The sequence below is a fragment of the Lissotriton vulgaris genome, chromosome 1_1 (assembly GCF_964263255.1).
Source record: "Lissotriton vulgaris chromosome 1_1, aLisVul1.2, whole genome shotgun sequence".
In the NCBI taxonomy this organism is placed as follows: Eukaryota; Metazoa; Chordata; class Amphibia; order Caudata; family Salamandridae; genus Lissotriton; species Lissotriton vulgaris.
In genome coordinates this window covers 37,597,719-37,622,522 of record NC_141685.1, presented here as the reverse complement: position 1 = coordinate 37,622,522, position 24,804 = coordinate 37,597,719, and positions in this window count along the sequence as shown.

The following is a 24,804-nucleotide window of genomic DNA, read 5'->3' as shown; positions in this document are numbered from 1 at the left end:
AGAGGGGTCACTTCCCAGTAGAGCGACAGCCGGCCCCAAAGGTCGATCTTGTTACTACTAGTGTGCTATCCTCCTCCTCAAGTCGCCTCTCTCCGCACTGGTCACTTCCAATCCTGAACAAAATGGCTGCTGGTCACTGGCCTTTTATAGGCTGGCCTCAGACCCCTGGAAGCTACTAGTGGGTTCTGGAACCCCCCTCATGCTAGCCTATGGGTCTGCCACCCTTAGGTGACCGTTATGGCAGTTGGTGGGCACCATCTTAGGTTTCTGAGTGTCCCTAGATTTTCAGGAGCCTGACTAGGCCTCACAGAAAATGAAGTGAAAGATGGCGACATAATCAAGGAACACCTAGCCCCCTGACAACACTGAAAAACCCTGGTGAACATAAAAAAAAAAATAGAAACACTAGGAGGCTAAGGGTGACAAAAATAAATAATAATGGTTAGAACACCCCCAGAGGCAGACAGGTCTAACAATGACCTAATCTTCTCCACAGCGTGAGGAGCTCTGTAACTCAAAGCCCTGCACCGTGCATAGGTGATAAGGTGCCTAGTACCATCTTACTACCACAGGTAAGCGCTGTCTAACAGAATGCACTACATACGGTAACCCTCCTAAAATTCAGGACATATTGACTTATCCAATAGCTAGGACGTTGCATCAGAGGGCAACTGGTTTGAAAAGCACATGCTTCCTAGGGTGTTCAGTTAGAGATAATGTCTGTGGGACTGAACCTCCAGAACAGAACTGTGAGTTGATTTATATGAAGAATGTGTATACTGGACAGTCATTTTCCTCGTCATCTCTTATGATATGTAAAATAAAACACAACACACCTGGAGGCCAACACATCTATCATACATTTGATTGTAAAATAGCAAAAGGCCAAGCAAACTAACAAGTGACAATTGTCTTTGCAATGGACGAGAGCATCCACCCTAGAGCAAGTTGGAGTATATAATGCTAATGCTACACAATGTATTTTTATACACTTTTCTCCTAATACAAGTCAATGAAACATGAACACGTGATAGAAATATTTACTAAAACAACACTAATGAGTAGGAGGCAGGATCTTCTCTCGAGAGGAATGTGAGGAGTTTGTGAGGTGCAGATAAAAGATATACAGACAAGCTGCAGAATTCACTGTTTCTGGAAATAACACTTCTGTTTGTCAATGTTCAATTTACTACAAGATGCAGGAAAGTGCAGATGGACAACACTAAATAAAATAGTTCTGGGCCCTAATAGAATCATATAACTTTGCAGGCATATTAAGGCGAACAGTCACATCAAATTAAAATAAGAATATTGTAATTTGGTAATGTAATATATCAATGCACGTTGTGGCATTCATGTGTAAACAATTATCAATATTAAAGATACCAGTATATCCAGTTATGCTTTCTCCATTCCTTCCTCCTGGAGGCCACCACTGCTGCTAGCCAGCTGTATTCAGCAGTGCCTCCTGTGACCTGGAATCCTGTATTTAATCAATACCAAAGGTTGTCAATGCTTATAGCCAACTCCGGTCACTGGTGCCACTCGCACCCCCACCACCCTTGGGCCTGTTATTCTTTTAGCCAGATCCAGTCAGTAGTGGCCCCTTGAACCTGTATGTAAGCCTACTAGCCAACTCCTGTTAGTACTGGCCCCCAGGACCTGTTATCATTCTAGCCAACTTGAGTCATTAGTAGAACCTTGGTACTAGTTATCATACTAACCAGCTACAGTCAGTATTGGCTCCCTGAGACCTATTATCCTGCTAAGTAACTGCAGTCAGTAGTGACCCTGTACCTTAAATCCTGCAAATATTCAAATCCAGAGGTTAACTCTACTGCCAACCAGTTCCAGTCAATATTGACATGTATTGTTACCCTGCTTGTCATGAATACCAGAGGCCAGCGTTGTTGCTAGCCAGCTCCAGTCACCAGTACCCGTCCCATATTATCCTCAATAGGATCAATGCCCAAGACCTGTGCAGCTGCTAACCTGCTCTAGTCAGTAGTGACCTCCCAGACCTGTTATTCTGCATATAATAAGCAAGGCTTCGGCCCTAATAGCACTCACCCCACATCCTTATGGTATATTAGCAATGTAATTAATTTACTTACATCATACGGTAGGTACCGCACTATATCACACGATGCCAAAGACAAAGATCAAAATCAAACCGTTCAGCACTCCACCTTGTCAAAAATGACCAAATCACACCAAGCACTATAGCCTGCCACATCACATGGCACACTCAGCCACAACATGACCAGATACCACGGCAGGGATTTGGGGCCATTAATCCTCTTTTCGAGGCATGTATGCTGTAGATGCACATGCTTTGCATACTCCTGCCATCTTGTGTTGGGTCCGGATGTTTGCAAGCTGTTTTTCTTTGAAGAAGTCTTTCCAGTCACGAGGTAAGGTGACTCCACATTTCGGTGATAGTGGGCATGGGCATCGACTCCATTGTTGGATTGTTTTTTACCCGAACCAGGTTTGGATGTGTATTGCTGCGCTCTGAAACCGCTCTTCGGGTTCCCCTCAGTGCGCAGTCCACTCTACCCTCAACGGTAATGTTTCAGTATAGTGAGATGTTCATCCCTTCATGGGTTAGCGTGCCTAGTTCCCTGGCTTTCCGCAACGCCGCGTCGTGGTCTCTGTAATTTAGTAACTTAGCTATGATGGGCCGCGGCCTTGACCCGGCGGGTGGTTTCGGCGCCAGAGTCCTATGCGCTCTTTCCTCGATGAACACCTCCGAAAAGGTGTCCCATTCGAACATGGTGATTAGCAGTTTCTCAACATAGTGTTCCATTGGGCCCGTGTTCGTTGTCTCAGAAACTTCCATTAGGCGGATGTTGCTCCTCCTGGACCTGGCTTCCAAATCTTCCGTCTTTGACGCCATGGCCACCAGCTGTTTCTCTATTCTTGTTTGTTTCACCTCCATTTGCACCTGTGAATCTTCAGCCTCTGAGATTCGTCGTTCCGCCATATCCAAGCGCTCTGTGTGCTTATCTAAGCGTTCTGACATTCAGTGAGGTCTGTATGGTGTTAAACATAGTTTGTATGGCGTCATTTGTGATCGCTCCTGCCTCTGAGGATGTGAGCGGGGCCTGCGCTTCTGTGGTGTTATCCTGTTATTTTCTGGCCTGGTCAAAAGTTATCTTCGACTGGTTACGGTCCGGTTTACCCATGACTCTACCGGTATTGATTATAGTGGGTCAGTTCAGGTGGTCTCTGTGTAGGTGGGGGGGGGGTAGAGAGTAGGTGCGCCGACCGGGGGGCGTTTCTAGGTGAAGGTCAGTGCAGTGGCGCTGGTGCGCGGTCAGGGTAAGGTTGTTGAGAGGCTGCAGCACCTCGCTCTTTCTGTTTCAGCGCCGGACCGCAAATGCTCACCTCGCCACCCCTAGTTGTGGGCTAGGTTCGCCCCAGAGCTCAGCCTCAGTGAATCCGCCAAATATCCCGGTAAGTTATGTTGCAGACTCGGTGTCTGTCCCAGGCCCAGGCCCAGGGACCTGTCGAGTGTAGTAGCCCTGTGTCGTCTTTTTCGCGGCAGGCCGTTGGTCCCCCGGTGCGTGACCGATCCAGCTGCTGCAGACCAGCTTTCCACTGCAGTATGGTCAAAGTGTCCCCCTTTTCCAAGTGCTCAAGGCCTCCTCGTCTCTCACCACGCCAGCCAGATCATCAGGATGACCAGCCGGATCGCGGCCCGCCACCCAGAGTCTGGGGGGCCAGGTCTAGGCCCGATCCAGCCCGCATCGAGGTCCTTGCAGCAGAATTATTTAGCGGGGTTGGGGGGTGCCGCGCCAATCGGCTCCAGCCTCAAAGTCTTCGGGCTTTGCTTCACAGTCGTCTTCCGGGCCTTTCCCAGCATCCGTGCGGCCCTCACCCCCCCAGGACGGATCACGATGTGGAGCGTCTCAGCCCCTGCGCTCCTGATGTCTGCAGCGGCCCAGGACAGCAAAGCGGGGTTCGGCGAATATTGCGGGTGGGACTCACCATGTAGCGTGGCCGACCTGTGTGATCTGCGTCGCGGGTCCCATTTTACGCGAGGCCGGGGCTTCGGCCTCGCATTGCCGTCACTAGGCCCCCGACTTCCTATCAGGTTCACGGGCTCCGGGACTTTGATTTTCCTCCCGGTTTCTGCCTCAGCTGTCCCGGTGCCCCCAACAGCCCTCGGCATGTGTCGGTGCGGGTTCAGCAGGAAAAAAAAAGATGGTTTCTTAAGGATTGCTTGGGCTCAGGCGAGGAGCTCGCTCAAGCAGCGGCCATCTCGCTTCGCGGCTAGCTCCGCCCCCCAAATTTCCTATGGAAATTAACATGGAGAAAACGCATTTTGGGATCCCCTTTTTTCTCAGCCCCCGCTTGAGGAATCACCCCCAAACTTTCAGGATAGGAGCTGACCTGGATAGACTTTTTCTGGGAGAATTTCAGGAAGATTTGTCAAACAACACCAAACTTATTAGCAAATCCAAAAATATTTTTCCTATGGAAACTTGGTTCTAATTATAACTACCTACTGGCCACCGCCAGTAGGTAATATATGTGTATATATATATATATTCACTGAAAAAACCATAGGTTATAGACCATATATAGTTAGGAATTCGCATTTACAAAACCTTATTTTACTCACACAAAACCATTGAAATTCCATATATAGTTAGTTGCACTAACTATATATCGCGCACCCGCAATCCACTGCTGATGATGTCACATATTACATCATTCATGACATGGTCAGTGACATCACTGATGACATCACTGATGACATCTCAAATGACATCACTGATGACATCTCAAATGACATCACTGATGACATCACTGATGACATCTCATTTGACATTACTGATCACATCACTGATTATATAATTCATGTGATAATACGATGAACCTCTTCAGACTCTAATATAACCTTAGATACAATCAGTGTAAACAGACACTCACAGACTGTCACTCATCCATGGAGTTACTCACACACCTATTCAGTCATGCAAAGAATCAATCACACCTCCATTTCCTCAACTATACAGTTTTACAAACTTTACTTATTCAAACATATACTAACACATATTTACTCTCTTATACAATCCCTGATACAAGTTCACAATGATCCATACAGCCACTCACACATTCACTGGCTCTTATGCACAGTTATTTATATATGTCAACTCTCACATGTACTGTGTTTTACATATGTACTTACTTTGACATGTAGCACTGAGATATCCATTCACTCACCAATACACTCATGCACACAGTCAACCGCCCATACAGCTGTTTCCACATGCACTTTTGAAACCATACATCTAGTGAATCAACTGCTCACACATCTATGCACAGAGTCATACACCTCCCAGCCACCCACACACACACTCAGTCTCCCATACAAATACTTGGGCAACCAATCAATAACCCATATAGTTACTCATATAGCTACTTATCAACACATGCAACAGTTTACAGAACAACAGACATAATGATGCACAAATTAAGACAGTTTAGTCACTAACCCATGCACTCAGTGAGACACATGTAATCACTCACTCATACAGTCAGTCATGCACCTACTAAATCCTTCATCCAGACACTTATACATCCACTCATTCTTCAATATGTAAGACATATTTTAACTTTACAGAAACATACAGTCACTGGATGTTGTCATCAGTGATGTCATTTGAGATGTCATCAGTGATGTCATCAGTGATGTCACTGACCATGTCATGAATGATGTAATATGTGACATCATCAGCAGTGGATTGCGGGTGCGCGATATATAGTTAGTGCAACTAACTATATATGGAATTTCAATGGTTTTGTGTGAGTAAAATAAGGTTTTGTAAATGCGAATTCCTAACTATATATGGTCTATAACCTATGGTTTTTTCAGTGAATTTTCAAGGTTTTGTAAATGCTAATTCCTAACTATATATGGTCTATAACCTATGGTTTTTTCAGTGAATTTTCAAGGTTTTGTAAATGCTAATTCCTAACTATATATGGTCTATAACCTATGGTTTTTTCAGTGAATATATATATATATATATACATACATATATAAACATATATCATCTGTATATCTATATAAATACAAACATAAATGCATGCATACATATACTTATATGCATACAGATGCATGTTATTTACATGAAAGTTGAAAAAACACTAATAAAAGCAAAGCTAAAAAGCCACCTCATTACAAACAGAATGGCTTTAACTTAAACGAGGGCGAGATCTATTGCATTTTCAATGCTTGTTTACTTTGGTTCCATCAAGAAGGCATTCAGATGTGTCACACATTTGCCATAAATTCTGAATGTTAGCACTCTAGTTGCACATTAGATCACTGTAGTAAAGCTACTGCTCACCAGGGACGTCTGCTGCTGGTATTCAAAGTGCATGTTTCAGTCTGCATGTCAGATGTTTTTAATGAAATAGAAGAGGATTTGAGAAGTCATTCAAAATGATCCCTAATTTTTCTTTCTGAAGCACTAATCATACTTTCTATGGCAAAATTAACCCCCTCATGTTGTTCCTTTTTAAATTGAGTGTTTTCAGACTTACCACTTCATTCCAATCAAGATGGCTTCTGGTGTGCCATACTTTTGTCATAAGTAAGACTGTTAGCGCTCTAGTTGTTCTTTAGAACACTCTGGGACATTCTGTCATTGGGCTATACTTGGGGTACATCTGGGTGATATTTGGGCTACATTTAGGCTCTTTTGTCTCTGGTGGCCATCTTGGGAGACTGTATGTCAGAATTTTTTAATGAAATTGAAGAGGGTTTGAGAAGTCACTCAAAATGTGCCCTAATTTTTCTTTCTGTAGCACTAATCATAATTCATATGGCAAAATATACCCCCTCATTTTGTTCCTTTTTAAATTAAATGTTTTAAGAGTTACCACTTTATTCCAATCAAGATGGCTTCAGGTGTGCCATACCTTTGTAATAAGTAGGACTGTTAGCGCTCTAGTTGTTCTTTAGAACACTCTGGGACATTCTGTCATTGGGCTATACTTGGGCTACATCTGGGTGATATTTGGGCTACATTTGGGCTCTTTTGTCTCTGGTGGCCATTTTGGGAGACTGCATGTCAGAATTTTTTAATGAAATAGAAGAGGATTTGAAAAGTCACTCAAAATGTGCCCTAATTTTTCTTTCTGCAGCACTATTAATACCTTCTATTGCATAATATACCCCCTCATTTTGTTCCTTTTTAAATTAAATGTTTTAAGAGTTACCACTTTATTCCCATCACAATGGCTCCAGGTGTGCTATACCTTTGTAATACGTAGGACTGTTAGCGCTCTAGTTGTTCTTTAGAACACTTTAGGAGGCTGCAGTAGAGCACAAAGGAATCAACTGACAGTCTCTGTCCTTGTTGGATGTACATGTTTTACTGAGAATGTCAGACTTCATTTTCACATGACTGAGAAAGATAATGTGAATTTACAGAAAATATGCTTTCAGTTTAGCTTATAGATCCCCTTCCAAACCACTGTGGGAAAATCATGAGATATTAGTTTTCTTTCAAACAATATTCATGATATCACAGCAGAAGGTTTTTTCACATGGTAAAATCACCTTAGAACCCACCACAATTCCTAAAACGAGTATGGTACCATCAACAAATGATTTATAATGTAACTAAAGTCCTAAAACCCTCTATTAACTACAATGCTTTTTAATGAGGTGCTATCATGTATATTGGTCCCAAGATGGCTGCCAACACTTCTTGGATGAAGTGCTGACAGCCAATCAGATCAAATGTGTGGTTAGGCTCCGCCCAGATATATATCTTTTTTTGAACCTAAATTACTCAAAATCCACTGGAGCACATATATTGAGACCTAGCAAAGGCACATCGGGCTAACAGTCCCTACAATTTTGCCAAGTTTCGTGCAAATCCATTCAGCCGTTCGAGCTAAAAGTGAGGCCGACCGCCCTATGGAAATTAACATGGGAAAAACGCGTTTTGGGACCCCCCTTTTTTCTCGGCCCCCCCTTGATGAAACCCCCCCCCCAAATTGTCGGGGGCTGCTCAGAAACAAAATGTTCCATTTTCCTGACAATTTCAGCCAATTCCGTCCACAAACGCCAAAGTTATTAGACATAGAATTTTCAAAAATCCTATAGAGAAAAAATCCTAACTATATATACCTACTGGCGACCGCCAGTAGGTAATATATATATATATATATTCACTGAAAAAACCATAGGTTTCACACCAGTTATAGTTAGGAATTAGCATTTAAAAAACCTATTAAATTCACTGAAAAAACCATAGGTTTGACCCCAGTTATAGTTAGCTGGAAATTTTACTGATATAAAACCATTGAAATTCACACGTTATAGTTAGTCGGACTCACTATAACTTGCGCGTGCAATGCACTGCTGATGACATCACATATTACATCACTCATGACATGGTCAGTGACATCACTCATGACACCATCCTTGTGACATAGTGACAGACCTCCTTTCACTATAATGTAACCCTTGAGACACATATTCAAAAATAGAAACTGAAATTTTTAAAAAAATGGAGATACCTATATCAGTTACAACAAGCAATTCAGTAATTCCACTATCTATATACACATCCACTCATTCACCAATAGTTTTATATAGTCACTCATACATATACTCACTCATCATATGAAGTGATACACCTATACATCCTGTTACACACCGACATTCATCCAAAAGTTACTCACACACATATTCACACGTGCAAATAAACTATTGGACATCCATTTATTTGAATATAGAGTTATACACACACTTCCACCTTACTTCTATTTAAAATTACACATATTTATTCTCTTAAACAATCACTTATAGAAACACATACTTATTTAAACAGGAACTCTTACAATCTCTTACTCTCACATATACTCACTTATATACATCAATATTCATATATACTAGATTAAAACATATGTAGTTACTGATAAAGACACTAGTGAGACAGTCATTCACTCACTAACAAACACATATAGACACTCATCCACCCATACAGTCCTGTACATATGCTGTCTTCAAAACACATAGAAACAGAGAGTCAGTCACTCATGCATCTATGTGCTAAGTAATACCCCCACCAAACCATATAGACACTCATACTGATACTAAGAGAAACATCTAATAACCCATATACATACGCATGTAGCTACTTACCAACACATGTAGCCACTTATACACAAAGTAAAACACTAATATATATATTTAAATATTTAAACATTACTCACTAATATTTACTTTTTCAGAAAGGCACATATTCACTGGATGGTGTCATCAGTGATGTCATGAGTGATGTCACTGACCATGTCATGAGTGATGTAATATGTGATGTCATCAGCAGTGCATTGCACGCGCAAGTTATAGTGAGTCCGACTAACTATAACGTGTGAATTTCAATGGTTTTATATCAGTAAAATTTCCAGCTAACTATAACTGGGGTCAAACCTATGGTTTTTTCAGTGAATTTAATAGGTTTTTTAAATGCTAATTCCTAACTATAACTGGTGTGAAACCTATGGTTTTTTCAGTGAATTTCATAGGTTTTTTAAATGCTAATTCCTTTCTATATCGAGTTTGTATCCTTTTTTTTTTTACAATTTGCTGTTTTTTTGTAAGTATTCTTTTTTTTATATATTTTTTTTTTTTGCGCTCTTGGTGCGCGCTCCGAGAAGCTTTCAGCTAAGCGCTCCCGTAAGCTTTCCGGTGAGCTTAGCAGAAAGCGCACCCGGAGCGCTATTGTCGCTCGTGAAAAAAAATATGAATGAAAAGATAATAATAATGCAAAACTTTTCGTACTATACAAATAAAATCAGTTTTTTTTAATAAGGAAAATGATTATGCATTTCTGTAAAAGTTTGATGACATCACTTCGGCGCGCAACGTAAGTGCCCTCGGAAGCGCCTACGCTCGCGCCTCGTAAACGCACGCAGAAGCGCCTACGGTCGCGTCATATGTGCGCCCCGGAAGCGCCTCAAATCGCGCCGCGTAAACGCACCCGGAAGCGCCTACGATCGCGCCACGTTTGCGCCCCGGAAGCGCCTCCGCTCGCGCCGCGTAAACGCACCGGAAGTGCTCCGAAGCGCGCAGCGTAAGCGCGTCGGGTCATGTGACCCTAAAATAACACTTTTCATTGGTTGCTAACAGTTTTTTTTACAAAGAATGAAATCCCCACCCATTTCCTTCACTATTGCTTTGTACTTGGAGAGAGCAAGAGCTGTTCTGTGTACTATCTTCATCTCCTACTTTCCTGATCTACAGCAATGGCTGCAAGAGAGTCATCCAGCAGTGATTCAGATGCATTTGTAGATGAGGACCCTCCTACGGAGAAGAAAAAAATCCATTTCATCTGGAAATTTTATAACATCCCTGAAGGTGAAAAAAAAGTCAACGCTCCAAAAGTAACCTGCAAAATATGTGGGAGTACTTTATCCAGAGGCAATCCTCTGAAAAAATATAGTTTTGGTAATGCCAATTTAATCAGGCATGTCAAAAGAAGACACCCAAACAACTTTGCGAGGGAGAGTGTCAGAGACCTGGCACGGAAATTACCCACAGATGGCGGCAGCACCTCCACTGGTGGAGCAACACCTTCGGGACCATCCCGTAGAAGAATGGTCCCTAACATACAGCCAGAGTTTGCAGGCATCAAATTTCTGTGCACGGAGTGTAACGAACTGCTCTGCTATGGGGAGCAGAGTGTTGAACTTATTGCCCTAAAGAAACAGCAACACCGCTGCCCTGACAGTCCCTAAATTTTCACATTTTTTTGCTCCTGTTGAGCCGTTTTTGAATTCCTGTTTTTTGTTTTTCCCTTGACAAAAATCCAAAAAAATTATAAAATTGTTTTAAAAAGCCAAAAAAAGTTCAAAAAGTTCAAAAAACACAAAAAAATATAAAACAACAAAAAGAAGAAAAAAAAAAGTTCTTTTCAGAACTACCTCTAATTTATAAAAAAATGCATTTTTTTGTGAAAAAAATCTGTCATTTTTTTTCTCCTTAGTACGCTCCTCAGTAAGCTCCCCGGTACGCGTACCGGGTGCGCCCCCCGCGGAAATCGAAAAAAAATAATTTTTTTTTGAGGCCCCGCGGGGCCCTTTAATGGCCCCCACATCAAAACTAGGGGGTCAGAGGGGGTGTACTCTTCCCCCTTATTGTCATTTCCCCCTTTCTTTTAGCCACCTCTTGTGTCTCGATTTTACCGAGACACAAGATGGCGGCCGCTCCAGACTGTTTAGAATGTTTACAGACAACTGAGATCCAATCAGCTTCCTGCGCGCAAGTCGCGTGTCGCGCCTCGAGCGCTCTCCGGTGCGCGCACCGGAGCGCGGCTATAGATATATATATTTTTTTGAACCTAAATTACTCAAAATCCACTGGAGCACATATCTTGAGACATAGCAAAGGCACATCGGGCTACCAGTCCCTACAATTTTGCCAAGTTTGGTGGAAATCCATTCAGCCGTTCGAGCTAAAAGTGAAATCGACCGCCCTATGGAAATTAACATGGGGAAAACGCGTTTTGGGACCCCCCTTTTATCTCGGCCCCCGCTTGACGAATCCCCCCCAAACTTTCAGGGAAAGACCGGACCGCCATGAGACCATTTTCCTGAAAATTTCAGGCAGATTCGTCAACCGGCGCCAAAGTTATTCAAAATAGAATGTTGAGATTTAACATTGAAAATTATCCTAACTATAACTACCTACTGGCGACCGCCAGTAGGTAATATATATATATATATATATATATATATATATATATATATATATATTCACTGAAAAAACCATAGGTTATAGACCATATATAGTTAGGAATTAGCATTTACAAAACCTTATTTTACTCGCACAAAACCATTGAAATTCCATATATAGTTAGTTGCACTAACTATATATCGCGCACCCGCAATCCACTGCTGATGATGTCACATATTACATCATTCATGACATGGTCAGTGACATCACTGATGACATCACTGATGACATCTCAAATGACATCACTGATGACATCACTGAAAACATCTCATTTGACATGACTGATAACATCACTGATGATATCATTCATGTGATAATACCATGAACCTCTTCAGACTCTAATATAACCTTAGATACAATCAGTGTAAACAGACAGTCACAGACTGTCACTCATCCATGGAGTTACTCACACACCTAGTCAGTTATGCCAAAAATCAATCACACCTCCATTTTCTCAACTATACAGTTATACACACCTTACTTATTCAAACATATACTAACACATATTTACTTTACTCTCTTATACAATCTCTGATACATGTTCACAATGATCCATACAGCCACTCACACATTCACTGGCTCTTATGCACAGTTATTTATAGATGTCAACTCTCACATGTACTGTGTTTTACATATGTACTTATTTTGACATGTAGCACTGAGATATCCATTCACTCACTAATACACTCATGCACAGTCAACCGCCCATACAGCTGTTTGCACATGCACTTTTGAATCTATACATATAGTGAATCAACTACTCACACATCTATGTACAGAGTCACACACCTTCCAGCCACCCATACACACACACTCAGTTTCCCATACAAATACTTGGACAACCAATCAACCCATACAGTTACTCATATAGCTACTGATCAACATATGCAGCAGTTTGTAGAACAACAGATATAATGATGCACAAATTAAAACAGTTTAGTCACTAACCCATGCACTCAGTGAGACACATTTAATCACTCACTCAATCAGTCAGTCATGCACCTACTAAATCCTTCATCCAGACACTTATACATCCACTCATTCTTCAAAATATAAGACATATTTTAACTTTACAGAAACATACAGTCACTGGATGTTGTCATCAGTGATGTCATCAGTGATGTCATTTGAGATGTCATCAGTGATGTCATCAGTGATGTCACTGACCATGTCATGAATGATGTAATATGTGACATCATCAGCAGTGGATTGCGGGTGCGCGATATATAGTTAGTGCAACTAACTATATATGGAATTTCAATGGTTTTGTGCGAGTAAAATAAGGTTTTGTAAATGCTAATTCCTAACTATATATGGTCTATAACCTATGGTTTTTTCAGTGAATTTTCAAGGTTTTGTAAATGCTAATTCCTAACTATATATAGTCTATAACCTGTGGTTTTTTCATTGAATTTCATTGGTTTTTTAAAAGCTAATATCTGTAGCTGTAAAATATACTCTTTATTACGTGACGTATCACGTAGCCACGTGAGACGCCTCATGACGCGTCGCCTCTGCAGCGCAAACCAAACCCGTAACGTAAGCGCGCCGGAGCACGCTTACAGATATATATATTTTTTTAACCTTAATTAGACAAAATCCACACATGCACATATCTTGAGGCCTTGCAAAGGCACATCAAACAAACAATCCCTACCGCTCTGGACTGTTTAGAATGTTGACAGACACCGGAGAGCCAATCAGCTCCGCTTCGCAAAGTTCCGATACGCGAAAAGTTCGCGAACCGGAGCGCTACCCGGAGCGCTGTTACAGATATAGCTGCCCGGTTAGCTGCCGGTTAGCTGCCTGGTTAGCTGCCCGGTTAGCTGCCCGGTTCGCGTACCAAGACGCGTCTCTACGGCGAAAAAATCGAATCTTTTTTTTTTTTTTTTTTAGCTTAGCTGCCGGTTAGCTGCCTGGTTAGCTGCCCGGTTAGCTGCCCGGTTAGCTGCCCGGTTAGCTGCCCGGTTCGCGTACCAAGACGCGTCTCTACGGCGAAAAAAAATCGATTTTTTTTTTTTTGCCCCGCGTGGCTCTATAATATCCCCCTCATCAATCCTAGGGGGTCAGGAGGGGTCTACCTTGCCCCCTTTCCTTCATTTCCCCCTTCGTTTTTCACCACATCTTGTCTCTCGAGAGACAAGATGGCAGCCGCTCCGGACTGTTTACAATGTTGACAGCCAATCAGCTACTCCTCCGACTCACGTTACGCTGCCGGTTAGCTGCCCGGTTAGCTGCCCGGTTAGCTGCCCGGTTCGCGAACCAAGACGCGTCTTTACGGCGAAAAAATCGGATTTTTTTTTTTTGCCCCGCGTGGCTCTATAATATCCCCCTCATCAATCCTAGGGGGTCAGGAGGGGTCTACCTTGCCCCCTTTCCTTCATTTCCCCCTTCGTTTTTCACCACATCTTGTCTCTCGAGAGACAAGATGGCAGCCGCTCCGGACTGTTTACAATGTTGACAGCCAATCAGCTACTCCTCCGACTCACGTTACGCTGCCGGTTAGCTGCCCGGTTAGCTGCCCGGTTAGCTGCCCGGTTCGCGAACCAAGACGCGTCTTTACGGCGAAAAAATCGGATTTTTTTTTTTTGCCCCGCGTGGCTCTATAATATCCCCCTCATCAATCCTAGGGGGTCAGGAGGGGTCTACCTTGCCCCCTTTCCTTCATTTCCCCCTTCGTTTTTCACCACATCTTGTCTCTCGAGAGACAAGATGGCAGCCGCTCCGGACTGTTTACAATGTTGACAGCCAATCAGCTACTCCTCCGACTCACGTTACGCTGCCGGTTAGCTGCCCGGTTAGCTGCCCGGTTAGCTGCCCGGTTCGCGAACCAAGACGCGTCTTTACGGCGAAAAAATCGGATTTTTTTTTTTTGCCCCGCGTGGCTCTATAATATCCCCCTCATCAATCCTAGGGGGTCAGGAGGGGTCTACCTTGCCCCCTTTCCTTCATTTCCCCCTTCGTTTTTCACCACATCTTGTCTCTCGAGAGACAAGATGGCAGCCGCTCCGGACTGTTTACAATGTTGACAGCCAATCAGCTACTCCTCCGACTCACGTTACGCTGCCGGTTAGCTGCCCGGTTAGCTGCCCGGTTAGCTGCCCGGTTCGCGAACCAAGACGCGTCTTTACGGCGAAAAAATCGGATTTTTTTTTTTTGCCCCGCGTGGCTCTATAATATCCCCCTCATCAATCCTAGGGGGTCAGAAGGGGTCTACATTGCCCCCTTTCCTACATTTCCCCCTTTGTTTTGGCCTCCTCTTGTCTCTCGATCCTACCGAGAGACAAGATGGCGGCCGCTACGGACTGTTTAGAATGTTGACAGACACCGGAGAGCCAATCAGCTTCGCATCGCAAAGTTCCGATACGCGAAAAGTTCGCGAACCGGATCGCTGCCCGGAGCGCTGTTACAGATATATATCTTGATTTAAACGTTAATTTCTCAAAATCCACTGAAGCACATATATTGAGACCTAGCAAAGGCACATCGGGCTAACAGTCCCTACAATTTTGCCAAGTTTCGTGTAAATCCATTCAGCCGTTCGGGCTAAAAGTGAGTCCAACCGCCCTATGGAAATTAACATGGGAAAATCGCGTTTTGGGACCCCCCTTTTTTCTCAGCCCCCCCTTGACGAACCCCCCCCAAATTTCCAGGAGCTGCTCAGAAACAAAATGTGCCATTTTCCTGAAAATTTCAGCCGATTCCGTCCACAAACGCCAAAGTTATTAGGCATAGAATTTTCAAAAGTCCCATAGAGAAAAAATCCTAACTATATATACCTACTGGCGACCGCCAGTAGGTAATATATATATATATATATATATATATATATATGACCTACTGGCGGTCGCCAGTAGGTAGTTATAGTTAGGATTTTTTTCAATGTTAAATCTGAAAATTCTATTTGGAATAACTTTGGCGCCGGTTGACGAATCTGCCTGAAAATTTCCTGAAAATGGCCTCGCGGGGTTCCGGTCCTTTCCTGAAAGTTTGGGGGGGATACGTTAAGCGGGGGCCGAGATAAAAGGGGGGTCCCAAAACGCGTTTTCCCCATGTTAATTTCCATAGGGCGGTCGATTTCACTTTTAGCCCGAACGGCTGAATGGATTTCCACCAAACTTGGCAAAATTGTAGGGACTGGTAGCCCGATGTGCCTTTGCTATGTCTCAAGATATGTGCTTCAGTGGATTTTGAGAAATTAACGTTCAAAAAAATATATATATCTATAGGCGCTCTCCGGTGCGCGCACCGGTGAGCGCTCCCGGCGCGACACGCGACTTGCGCGCAGAAAGCTGATTGGCTCTCAGTTGTCTGTAAACATTCTAAACAGTCCGGAGCGGCCGCCATCTTGTCTATCGGTAAAATCTAGTCATAAGAGGTGGCAAAAACAAAGGGTGGAATTGACCATAAGGGGGCAGGGTAGACCCCCCCTGACCCCCTAGGTTTGATATGGGGGCCATTAAAGGGCCCCGCGGGGCCTCAAAAAAAATTTTTTTTTTTGCGTTTTTCGCGGGGGGAGCGCCCGGTGCGCGCACCGGGAAGCGCTCCAAGGAGGGTACTATGGAAAAATAATCACTTTAAAAAATTGTATGTTTATTAATTGTTTTTTTTATTTTATGTAAGTACCTACATGTAGGTACCAATGCAGAGACTTTCATTTAATGTACACCATCTCCTCTGTAGATATCTTGCATGTTGTTATTGTATGTTTTTGTGGTATATGGAATTCATAACATAGTCTGTCTGGAAAGGAGAAACAGATCTTTTAAGCACTCCCTGAGAATTTCTAGGGGATCATGAGTAGTCTATCCTGCTCACTTATGAAAATGAGGTGTAAATCTTGTGTCTCGGTAGGATCGAGACACAAGAGGTGGCCAAAACAAAGGGGGAAATGACCATAATGGGGCAGAGTAGACCCCCCTTGACCCCCTAGGTTTGATGTGGGGGCCATAAAAGGGCCCCACGGGGCAAAAAAAAAATATATATTTTTTTGATTTTCGCGGGGGGAGCGCCCGGTACGCGCACCGGGGAGCGTACCGGGGAGCATACCATGGGGAAAAAGAATGACAGTTTTAAAAGTAGCTGATTAGAAAAAAAAATGTTTAGTTGTTTTTTTTATACATACACATACATATATATAAATGCATATGCACATATATATATATGCATATATGTCTATATGTGTGCGTGTAGAGAGAGGTAGAGAGGTAGAGGTGTAGAGGTAGAGAGGTAGAGAGGTAGAGAGTAGAGAGTGAGTAATAGAGAGTAGAGAGTGAGTAGTAGAGAGTAGTAGAGAGCAGTAGAGAGAGTAGCAGAGTGAGTAGTAGAGAGTAGTAGAGAGTGAGTAGTAGAGACTGAGTAGTAGAGAGTAGTAGAGAGTAAGTAGTAGAGTGAGTAGTAGAGAGCAGTAGAGAGTGAGTAGTAGAGAGTGGGAGAGAGTAAGTAGTAGAGAGTAGTGGAGAATATTCCAAAGTTTGGCACAGCACCACTTTCACAATGAGTCCAATCAAATCATATCACTTAGAGTACTTATTGAAGCGCTGATTCTTGGTGTATATTCAAATGCTTTTATTTTCCTTAAGTTTATGTACCACAGCCAGCCGAAACGTTTCGTTCTGTACAACAGAACTTCTTCAGGGCGTTCTTATTTCCTTCAAGTTATGTCGGTATCCCGGTGTCATATAACTAGATATTTCTTCCAAATGTTAGACGAGACATAAGTATATTCTTATTAAAAGTGACTAGGTATCAATTTTACCCACACAATTCGGGCAGACTTGAGTAATTTATAGCATCCTCAAAGTCAGTCTTTCAAAAATTCCAAAGTATAGGACATGATAATCCAAATCCAAATGTTTCTCAAGAAAAGTCATTTACAATCGTTCGGAATATCGGTGTTTGGGCAGATATGATCCAGGGACCCCCAGTATGCAAGGGGAATTAGTCCCCCCTCTGCAAAGGCGCCAGTGGCCTGCATTGCAGAGAGGTGTAACAAGGGTGTGGCCTCATTACACTTCTCTGCAATGCAGCTCCCTCGCGCATACTGGAGGCTCCTGGTGGACTAGTTGACCCCAGGGACCCCCAGTATGCAAGGGGAATTAGTTCCCCCTCTGCAAACGCGGCAGTGGGCTGCGTTGCAGAGAGGTGTAACAAGGGGCATAGTCTCATTACACCTCTGCAATGCAGCCCCAGGCGCATACTGGAGGTTCCAGGTGGGCTAATTGGCCCCCAGGGGCCCCCAGTATGCAAGGGGAATTAGTTTCCCCTCTTCAAACATGCACGGGGGCTGCGTTGCAGAGAGGTGTAAAAAGGGTTGTGGCTTCATTACACCTCTCTGCAATGCAGTCCCCTGGCGCATACTGGAGATTCCTGGTGGGCTTTCAGGTCTTATATAGTTAGGAATTAGCATTAAAAAAACCTTTGAAATTCACTGAAAAAACCACAGGTTTCACACCAGTTATAGTTAGGAATTAGCATTTAAAAAACCTTTGAAATTCACTGAAAAAACCATAGGTTTCACACCAGTTATAGTTAGGAATTAGCATTTAAAAAACCTATTAAATTCACTGACAAAACCAGTTGTAGTTAGCTGGAAATTTTACTGATATAAAACCAATGAAATTCCACGTTATAGTTAGTTGGACTCACTATAACTTGCGCGTGCAATGCACTGCTGATGACGTCACATATTACATCACTCATGACATGGTCAGTGACATCACTCATGACATCACTGATGACACCATCCTTGTGACATAGTGACAGACCTCCTTTCACTGTAATGTAACCCTTGAAACACATATTCAAAAATAGAAACTGACATTTAAAAAAAAATTGAGATACCCATATCAGTTACAACAAGCAATTCAGTAATTCCACCATCTATATGCACATCCAGTCATTCACCAACAGTTCTATATAGTCACTCATACATATACTCACTCATCATATGAAGTGATACACCTATACATCCTGTTACACACCGACAGTCATCCAAAAGTTACTCACACACATACTCACACGTGCAAATAAACTATTGAACATCCATTTATTTGAATATAGAGTTATACACACACTTCCACCTTACTTGTATTGAAAATTACACATATTTATTCTCTTAAACAATCACTTATAGAAACACATACTTATTTAAACAGGAACTCTTACAATCTCTTACTCTCACATATACTCACTTATATACATCAATATTCACATATACTAGATTAAAACATATGTAGTTACTGATAAAGACACTAGTGAGACAGTCATTCACTCACTAACAAACACATATACACACTCATCCACCCATACAGTCCTGCACATATGCTGTCTTCAAAACACATACAAACAGAGAGTCAGTCACTCATGCATCTATGTGCTAAGTAATACCCCCACCAAACCATATAGACACTCATACTGATACTAAGAGAAACATCTAATAACCCATATACATACGCATGTAGCTACTTACCAACACATGTAGCCACTTATACACAAAGTGAAACACTAATATATATATTTAAACATTTAAACATTACTCACTAATATTTATTTTTCAGAAAGACACATATTCACTGGATGGTGTCATCAGTGATGTCATGAGTGATGTCACTGACCATGTCATGAGTGATGTAATATGTGACGTCATCAGCAGTGCATTGCACGCGCAAGTTATAGTGAGTCCAACTAACTATAACGTGGAATTTCATTGGTTTTATATCAGTAAAATTTCCAGCTAACTATAACTGGTTTTGTCAGTGAATATATATATATATATATATATATATATATTCAATGAAAAAACCATAGGTTATAGGCCATATATAGTTAGGAATTAGCATTTACAAAACCTTATTTTACTCGCATAAAACCATTGAAATTCCATATATAGTTAGCTAACTATAAGCGCTAACTATATATCGCGCACCCGCAATCCACTGCTGATGATGTCACATATTACATCATTCATGACATGGTCAGTGACATCACTGATGACATCACTGATTACAACATCCAGTGACTGTATGTTTCTGTAAAGTTAAAATATGTTTCACATATTGAAGAATGAGTGGATGTATAAGTGTCTGGATGAAGAATTTAGTAGGTGCATGACTGACTGTATGAGTGAGTGATTAAATGTGTCTCACTGAGTACATGGGTTAGTGACTAAACTGTCTTAATTCGTGCATCAGTATGTTTGTTGTTGTGTAAGCTGCTGCATGTGTTGATCAGTAGCTATAAGAGTAGCCATATGGGTTATTGATTGGTTGCCCAAATATTTGAATGGGAGGCTGAGTGTGTGTGTGGGTGGCTGGGAGGTGCGTGACTCTGTGCATAGATGTGTAAGCAGTTGATTCACTAGGAGTATGAGTTCAAGAGTGCATGTGGAAACAGCTATATGAGCGGTTGACTGTGCATGGGTGTGTTGGTGAGTGAATGGATTTCTCATTGCTACATGTGCAAGTAAGTACGTATGTAAAACACAATACATGTGAGAGTTGAGATATATAAATAACTGAACATAAGAGCCAGTGAATGTGTGAGAGGCTGTATCGATCACTGTGAGCTTGTATCAGGGATTATATAAGAGAGTAAATATGTGTTATTATATGTTTGAATAAGTAAGATGTGTATAACTGTATAGTTGAGGAAATGGAGGTGTGATTGATTCTTTGCATGACTGACTAGGTGTGTGAGTAAGTCCATGGATGAGTGACAGTCTGTGAGTGTCTGTTTATACTGAGTGTATGTAAGGTTATATTAGAGTCTGAAGAGGTTCATTGTATTATCACATGAGTGATGTGATCAGTGATGACAAATGAGATGTCATCAGTGATGTCATTTGAGTTGTCATCAGTGATGTCATTTGAGATGTCATCATTGATATCATTTGAGTTGTCATCAGTGATGTCATTTGAGATGTCATCAGTGATGTCATCAGTGATGTCACTGACCATGTCATGAATGATGTAATATGTGACATCATCAGCAGTGGATTGCGGGTGCGCGATATATAGTTAGCGCTTATAGTTAGCTAACTATATATGGAATTTCAATGGTTTTATGCGAGTAAAATAAGGTTTTGTAAATGCTAATTCCTAACTATATATGGCCTATAACCTATGGTTTTTTCATTGAATTTTCAAGGTTTTGTAAATGCAAATTCCTAACTATATATCCACTATAACCTATGGTTTTTTCTGTGAATTTCATTGGTTTTTTAATAGCAAATATGAAAAGCTTTAAAATGTCAAGTACGTGATAGATAAAAACATTTTCGTATTTATGCACGCTGATGTGCTTTGAACGCTGCCCCCCCCCTCCCCTCTTTTGCCTTTGTTAGTACTCTCTCTTTGCAGATACAGAAGGGTAGTTAACGCAGGCCTTTACCCCCGTTGTAATCCGTCGTACCTCCTTGTCTCTCCATTTGATTGATTGTTGTCCAAGCATTTACTGTTTTAGAATTGGTTCTCTTTGGATCATTCTCTATTTACAAACAAGCACAAAGTCGCAATACTCTGTTTAGTCTTTGCAGATAGTGAAAAATCGTGTAAAAAAATAAAAGTAATCGAGCAAAATCAGTAGGCCACTAATTGGATCTCTTTTTGACCTCGCTAAAATAGAAATATTAGGAACAACCCTTCTTGAGAAATACGAAAATAGTGAGATGAACTGAGCTCCACACCATGAGGGCTGCAAGACAGCTCGGCTCCATCACCCATCCCGCACAAAATAACGACAAACCCCATGCAAATATTAAAAATATAGACAACACACCAGCAAAGAAATAGGGTAAAACATTTTATTAAAAAACTATTTACATAACGTTGGTTTATAAGATGATGTCAGTAGTGGACCGATGTGTGAATAGATCGAAAACAGCACAAGGCTCCAAGATCCGGATAGCAAGCTCCTGGATGTTGGGTGCCATAGTTTAGAGTTCTGAATTTCAGCCTTTTTCAATGCCTGTGCTTTGTTGAATCAAAATGGAGGCTTGACACAAAGCTGACTCAAGCGTTGTTACTGATGCTATGCAGACCAAAACTGGTTTTCAGTTTGTACATTTTTCTAGATTTTTCAATCCAAGTTTGGTTGACTTTGTAGAACGATGGCTTCAGATTTTCAACATACGGTGTGGTGGCGCTGACTGGGAGGGGGCGCTTCGCTCCTGCCCCCTCCCCAAGTAAGATTTTCATACGTGAAAGTACGTTAATGGTTTTGGTCCCCGAGATGCTTCGATGTCACTACCATTCTCAAATAGCATAAGTTCTGGATGTTGGGTGCCATAGTTAAGAGTTCTGAGCAGCGCTTGTAACACTGTCTGAAGCTTATTTCCTCCTACTGCAGCTTCACTATTCTCAAAGTAAGTGAGTGTCGTTTGTGGACCTGACTGCATTAGAAAACAATATGATATGTTACCTTCCTAAACAGCTTGACGGAGGCCCCTGAGGGGCGCTGTGATGGCCATGGACTCGGAGAAGACGCTTGGCTCCGACACCCTCCCCAAGTCTTATAGCACTGGTGTAGCCTGAGATCGCCCCCGACATAGGCGGCCGGCTCCCGGGGTCCGGCGGTACTTTTTGCCTTTTGATGACTCTTCAATTCTGGACCTTGTCCCACAATCCGTTTGACCTGAAGACAAGCTGTAGTGAGGCGCCCCTTTATCGTTTTAGTTGCCATTCCGCCCGCTTTTGCTACACTGTGCCTCTTCCGCCATTCAGCTGTTTTCCGCCCGCTCTTGCGACTACAGCGTCTCGCTCACCATGTAGTTGAGATGCGCCCGCTCTAGCGGTGCAGCGATAGGCGGCTGCCACAGGACTCTCAAAATGGCGGCCGGCTCTTCGGTTTTGGGCCTGGTCCACTAAAATGGCCCTGGGACACCTTGGAACTCGGACGCTTGTCTGCTAGGGCTTGGATCCCATTCTCGAAAAGCGTCCCCTCAGCCGTGAAGATTCTACAAAAGTCTTGGGGGCCTCCGACTCCCGCAGGCTTCTGGTGGGGAGCGGCTGCCATGATTGCTCGTGGAATGGCCACGACGGAGTTACGAGATGGTAGTGGTCTCATGCTGACGCCAGCTTTAGTCTGAAACATCCAGAAACACTGTAGACTACCAATTCGATCAGTTCCGGTAGCGCCCCAACATGACCCGGAAGAGAAGAACTTGCCCTCCCCTCTTTGACTGATGGTTCTTGTTGCCTGTCCCCTCTGTTGTCATTTAACAGAACTTTTTGGACTGCTGAAAGGGGTTGTGTTCTGAACGCTGGTTGGTGGAGACATTTAGACTATATTCTTGACCTACGTTGTCGCGTAATGCGTTTTATGACACGCCGCGTTAGCGCACCCCGAAGTGATCCGAGGCGCGGCGCGCAGCGCGTAACGTAAGCATAACAGGTCATGTGACTTGTTAATAAAACTTTTCATTGGTTCATTTTACTTTTGTTAATTTAATGATGAAAAGCTTGGTCATATGACCTAAAAATTACGCTTTTTATTATTTTCGAACAATATTTTTTTTTCAAACATATGTTATAATATTCCAGGCTAATGTACTTTCCCGGAAAATTTACAACTGTCTGGCAAGTAAAATATATTCCTTTTTCGAGAAAAAGGGCGTTTCTTCCTTCCATGACGGAGCCGTTGAGTAAAAGAGATTCGGCCTGCTGTCTTAGTCGCCGATACGCCTGATTATCAGATTCTTATCGATCACTTTATGTTGCAGACATGAAAAACACAACTGCCCTTGACCATTTATCTTTACTGCGTTCCTACATATTATACCTTTTATCCGTCATGTAATTGGACTGCTTTATTTCACTTGCCTTTTACTGATTCGAAAACAGTCACTAAAAGTAAAAACTTTACAAATGAAAATACTACTACCGTGTTTTGTTTTAAAAACCTTTATTGTGAAAATGTCAGTATACAAATACGGGCCTATAACCACGTGGGCCGGCCACGGAGCAAACTCAAATCGTATATGATGAGGAGACATTTACACTGTAGAAGAACGTAACGAGCGGGCCATTAGGTGACAAGAACAAAGGTGTCTAACAGTTGCGGTATCGGTGGACGTACATTTTGTAATTAAAATACGACAGGGCCACTTACAATAACATTTTCTAGATATACATTTGCGGGCAAAGAGTTACGAGTCCCATTTATACCGGCGCCATTTTGGGCGAGGCCGGGCAGGTCCAAGATATAGTCAAAATGTCTCCACCAACCATCGGCCAGACCAGAACCCCTTTCGGCCCTTTATGTTACAAGATGATGTCTTCCATTCAGAAAATATTGGTGGCAGCATTTTGAAAGGAAACAGAAACAGCCGTTCTCCTAGTGAGTTTCACATTGTTACATTTAGGAAGAATGTTGAAGAGTAGTATGTGGAAAATCTGAAGCCATTTTTCTACAAACTCTCAATCAGACTTGGATGGAAAAAAAAACCTGAAGAATGTACAAACTGAAAACCAATTTTTGTCTGTATAGCACCAACAGTAACGCTTGAGTCAGCTTTGTGTCAAGCCGCCATTTTCATTCAATCAATAGCGTCCCCCTGCACACATTCAGGGACCTGGTCGTGTCTTCAGATGAAACGCATTGTAGGAAAAGAAGCAGAAAGGAAAAGGAAAAAAGTTCCGCCGGACCTAGTGAAGCTGCAGCAGGTGCAAATAAGCTTCAGACAGTCTTACAAGCACTGCTCAGAACTCTCAACTGAGGCACTCAACATCCAGGACTTGCCATTCGGATCTTGGCGCCTTGTATTTTTGTTTTGTTTTTGATGGAAGGGAAAGAACAAAAAACAGACATTGAAAAAGGCTCAACAGTGCAGGGCGCCTTGTGCTGGTTCCGACCTATTCACACATCGGTCCGCTACTGACATCACCTCATAAACCAACGGGGCACCCCACGCCGACTTTCGGCGCAGCATTGTAGGATGGACACACCAGTGCGGCAATTTGATGGACACCACCTCGGTGCCATCCAGATCTCGGCGCGTTCATTCATTCAATAGCGTCCCCCTGCACACATTCAGG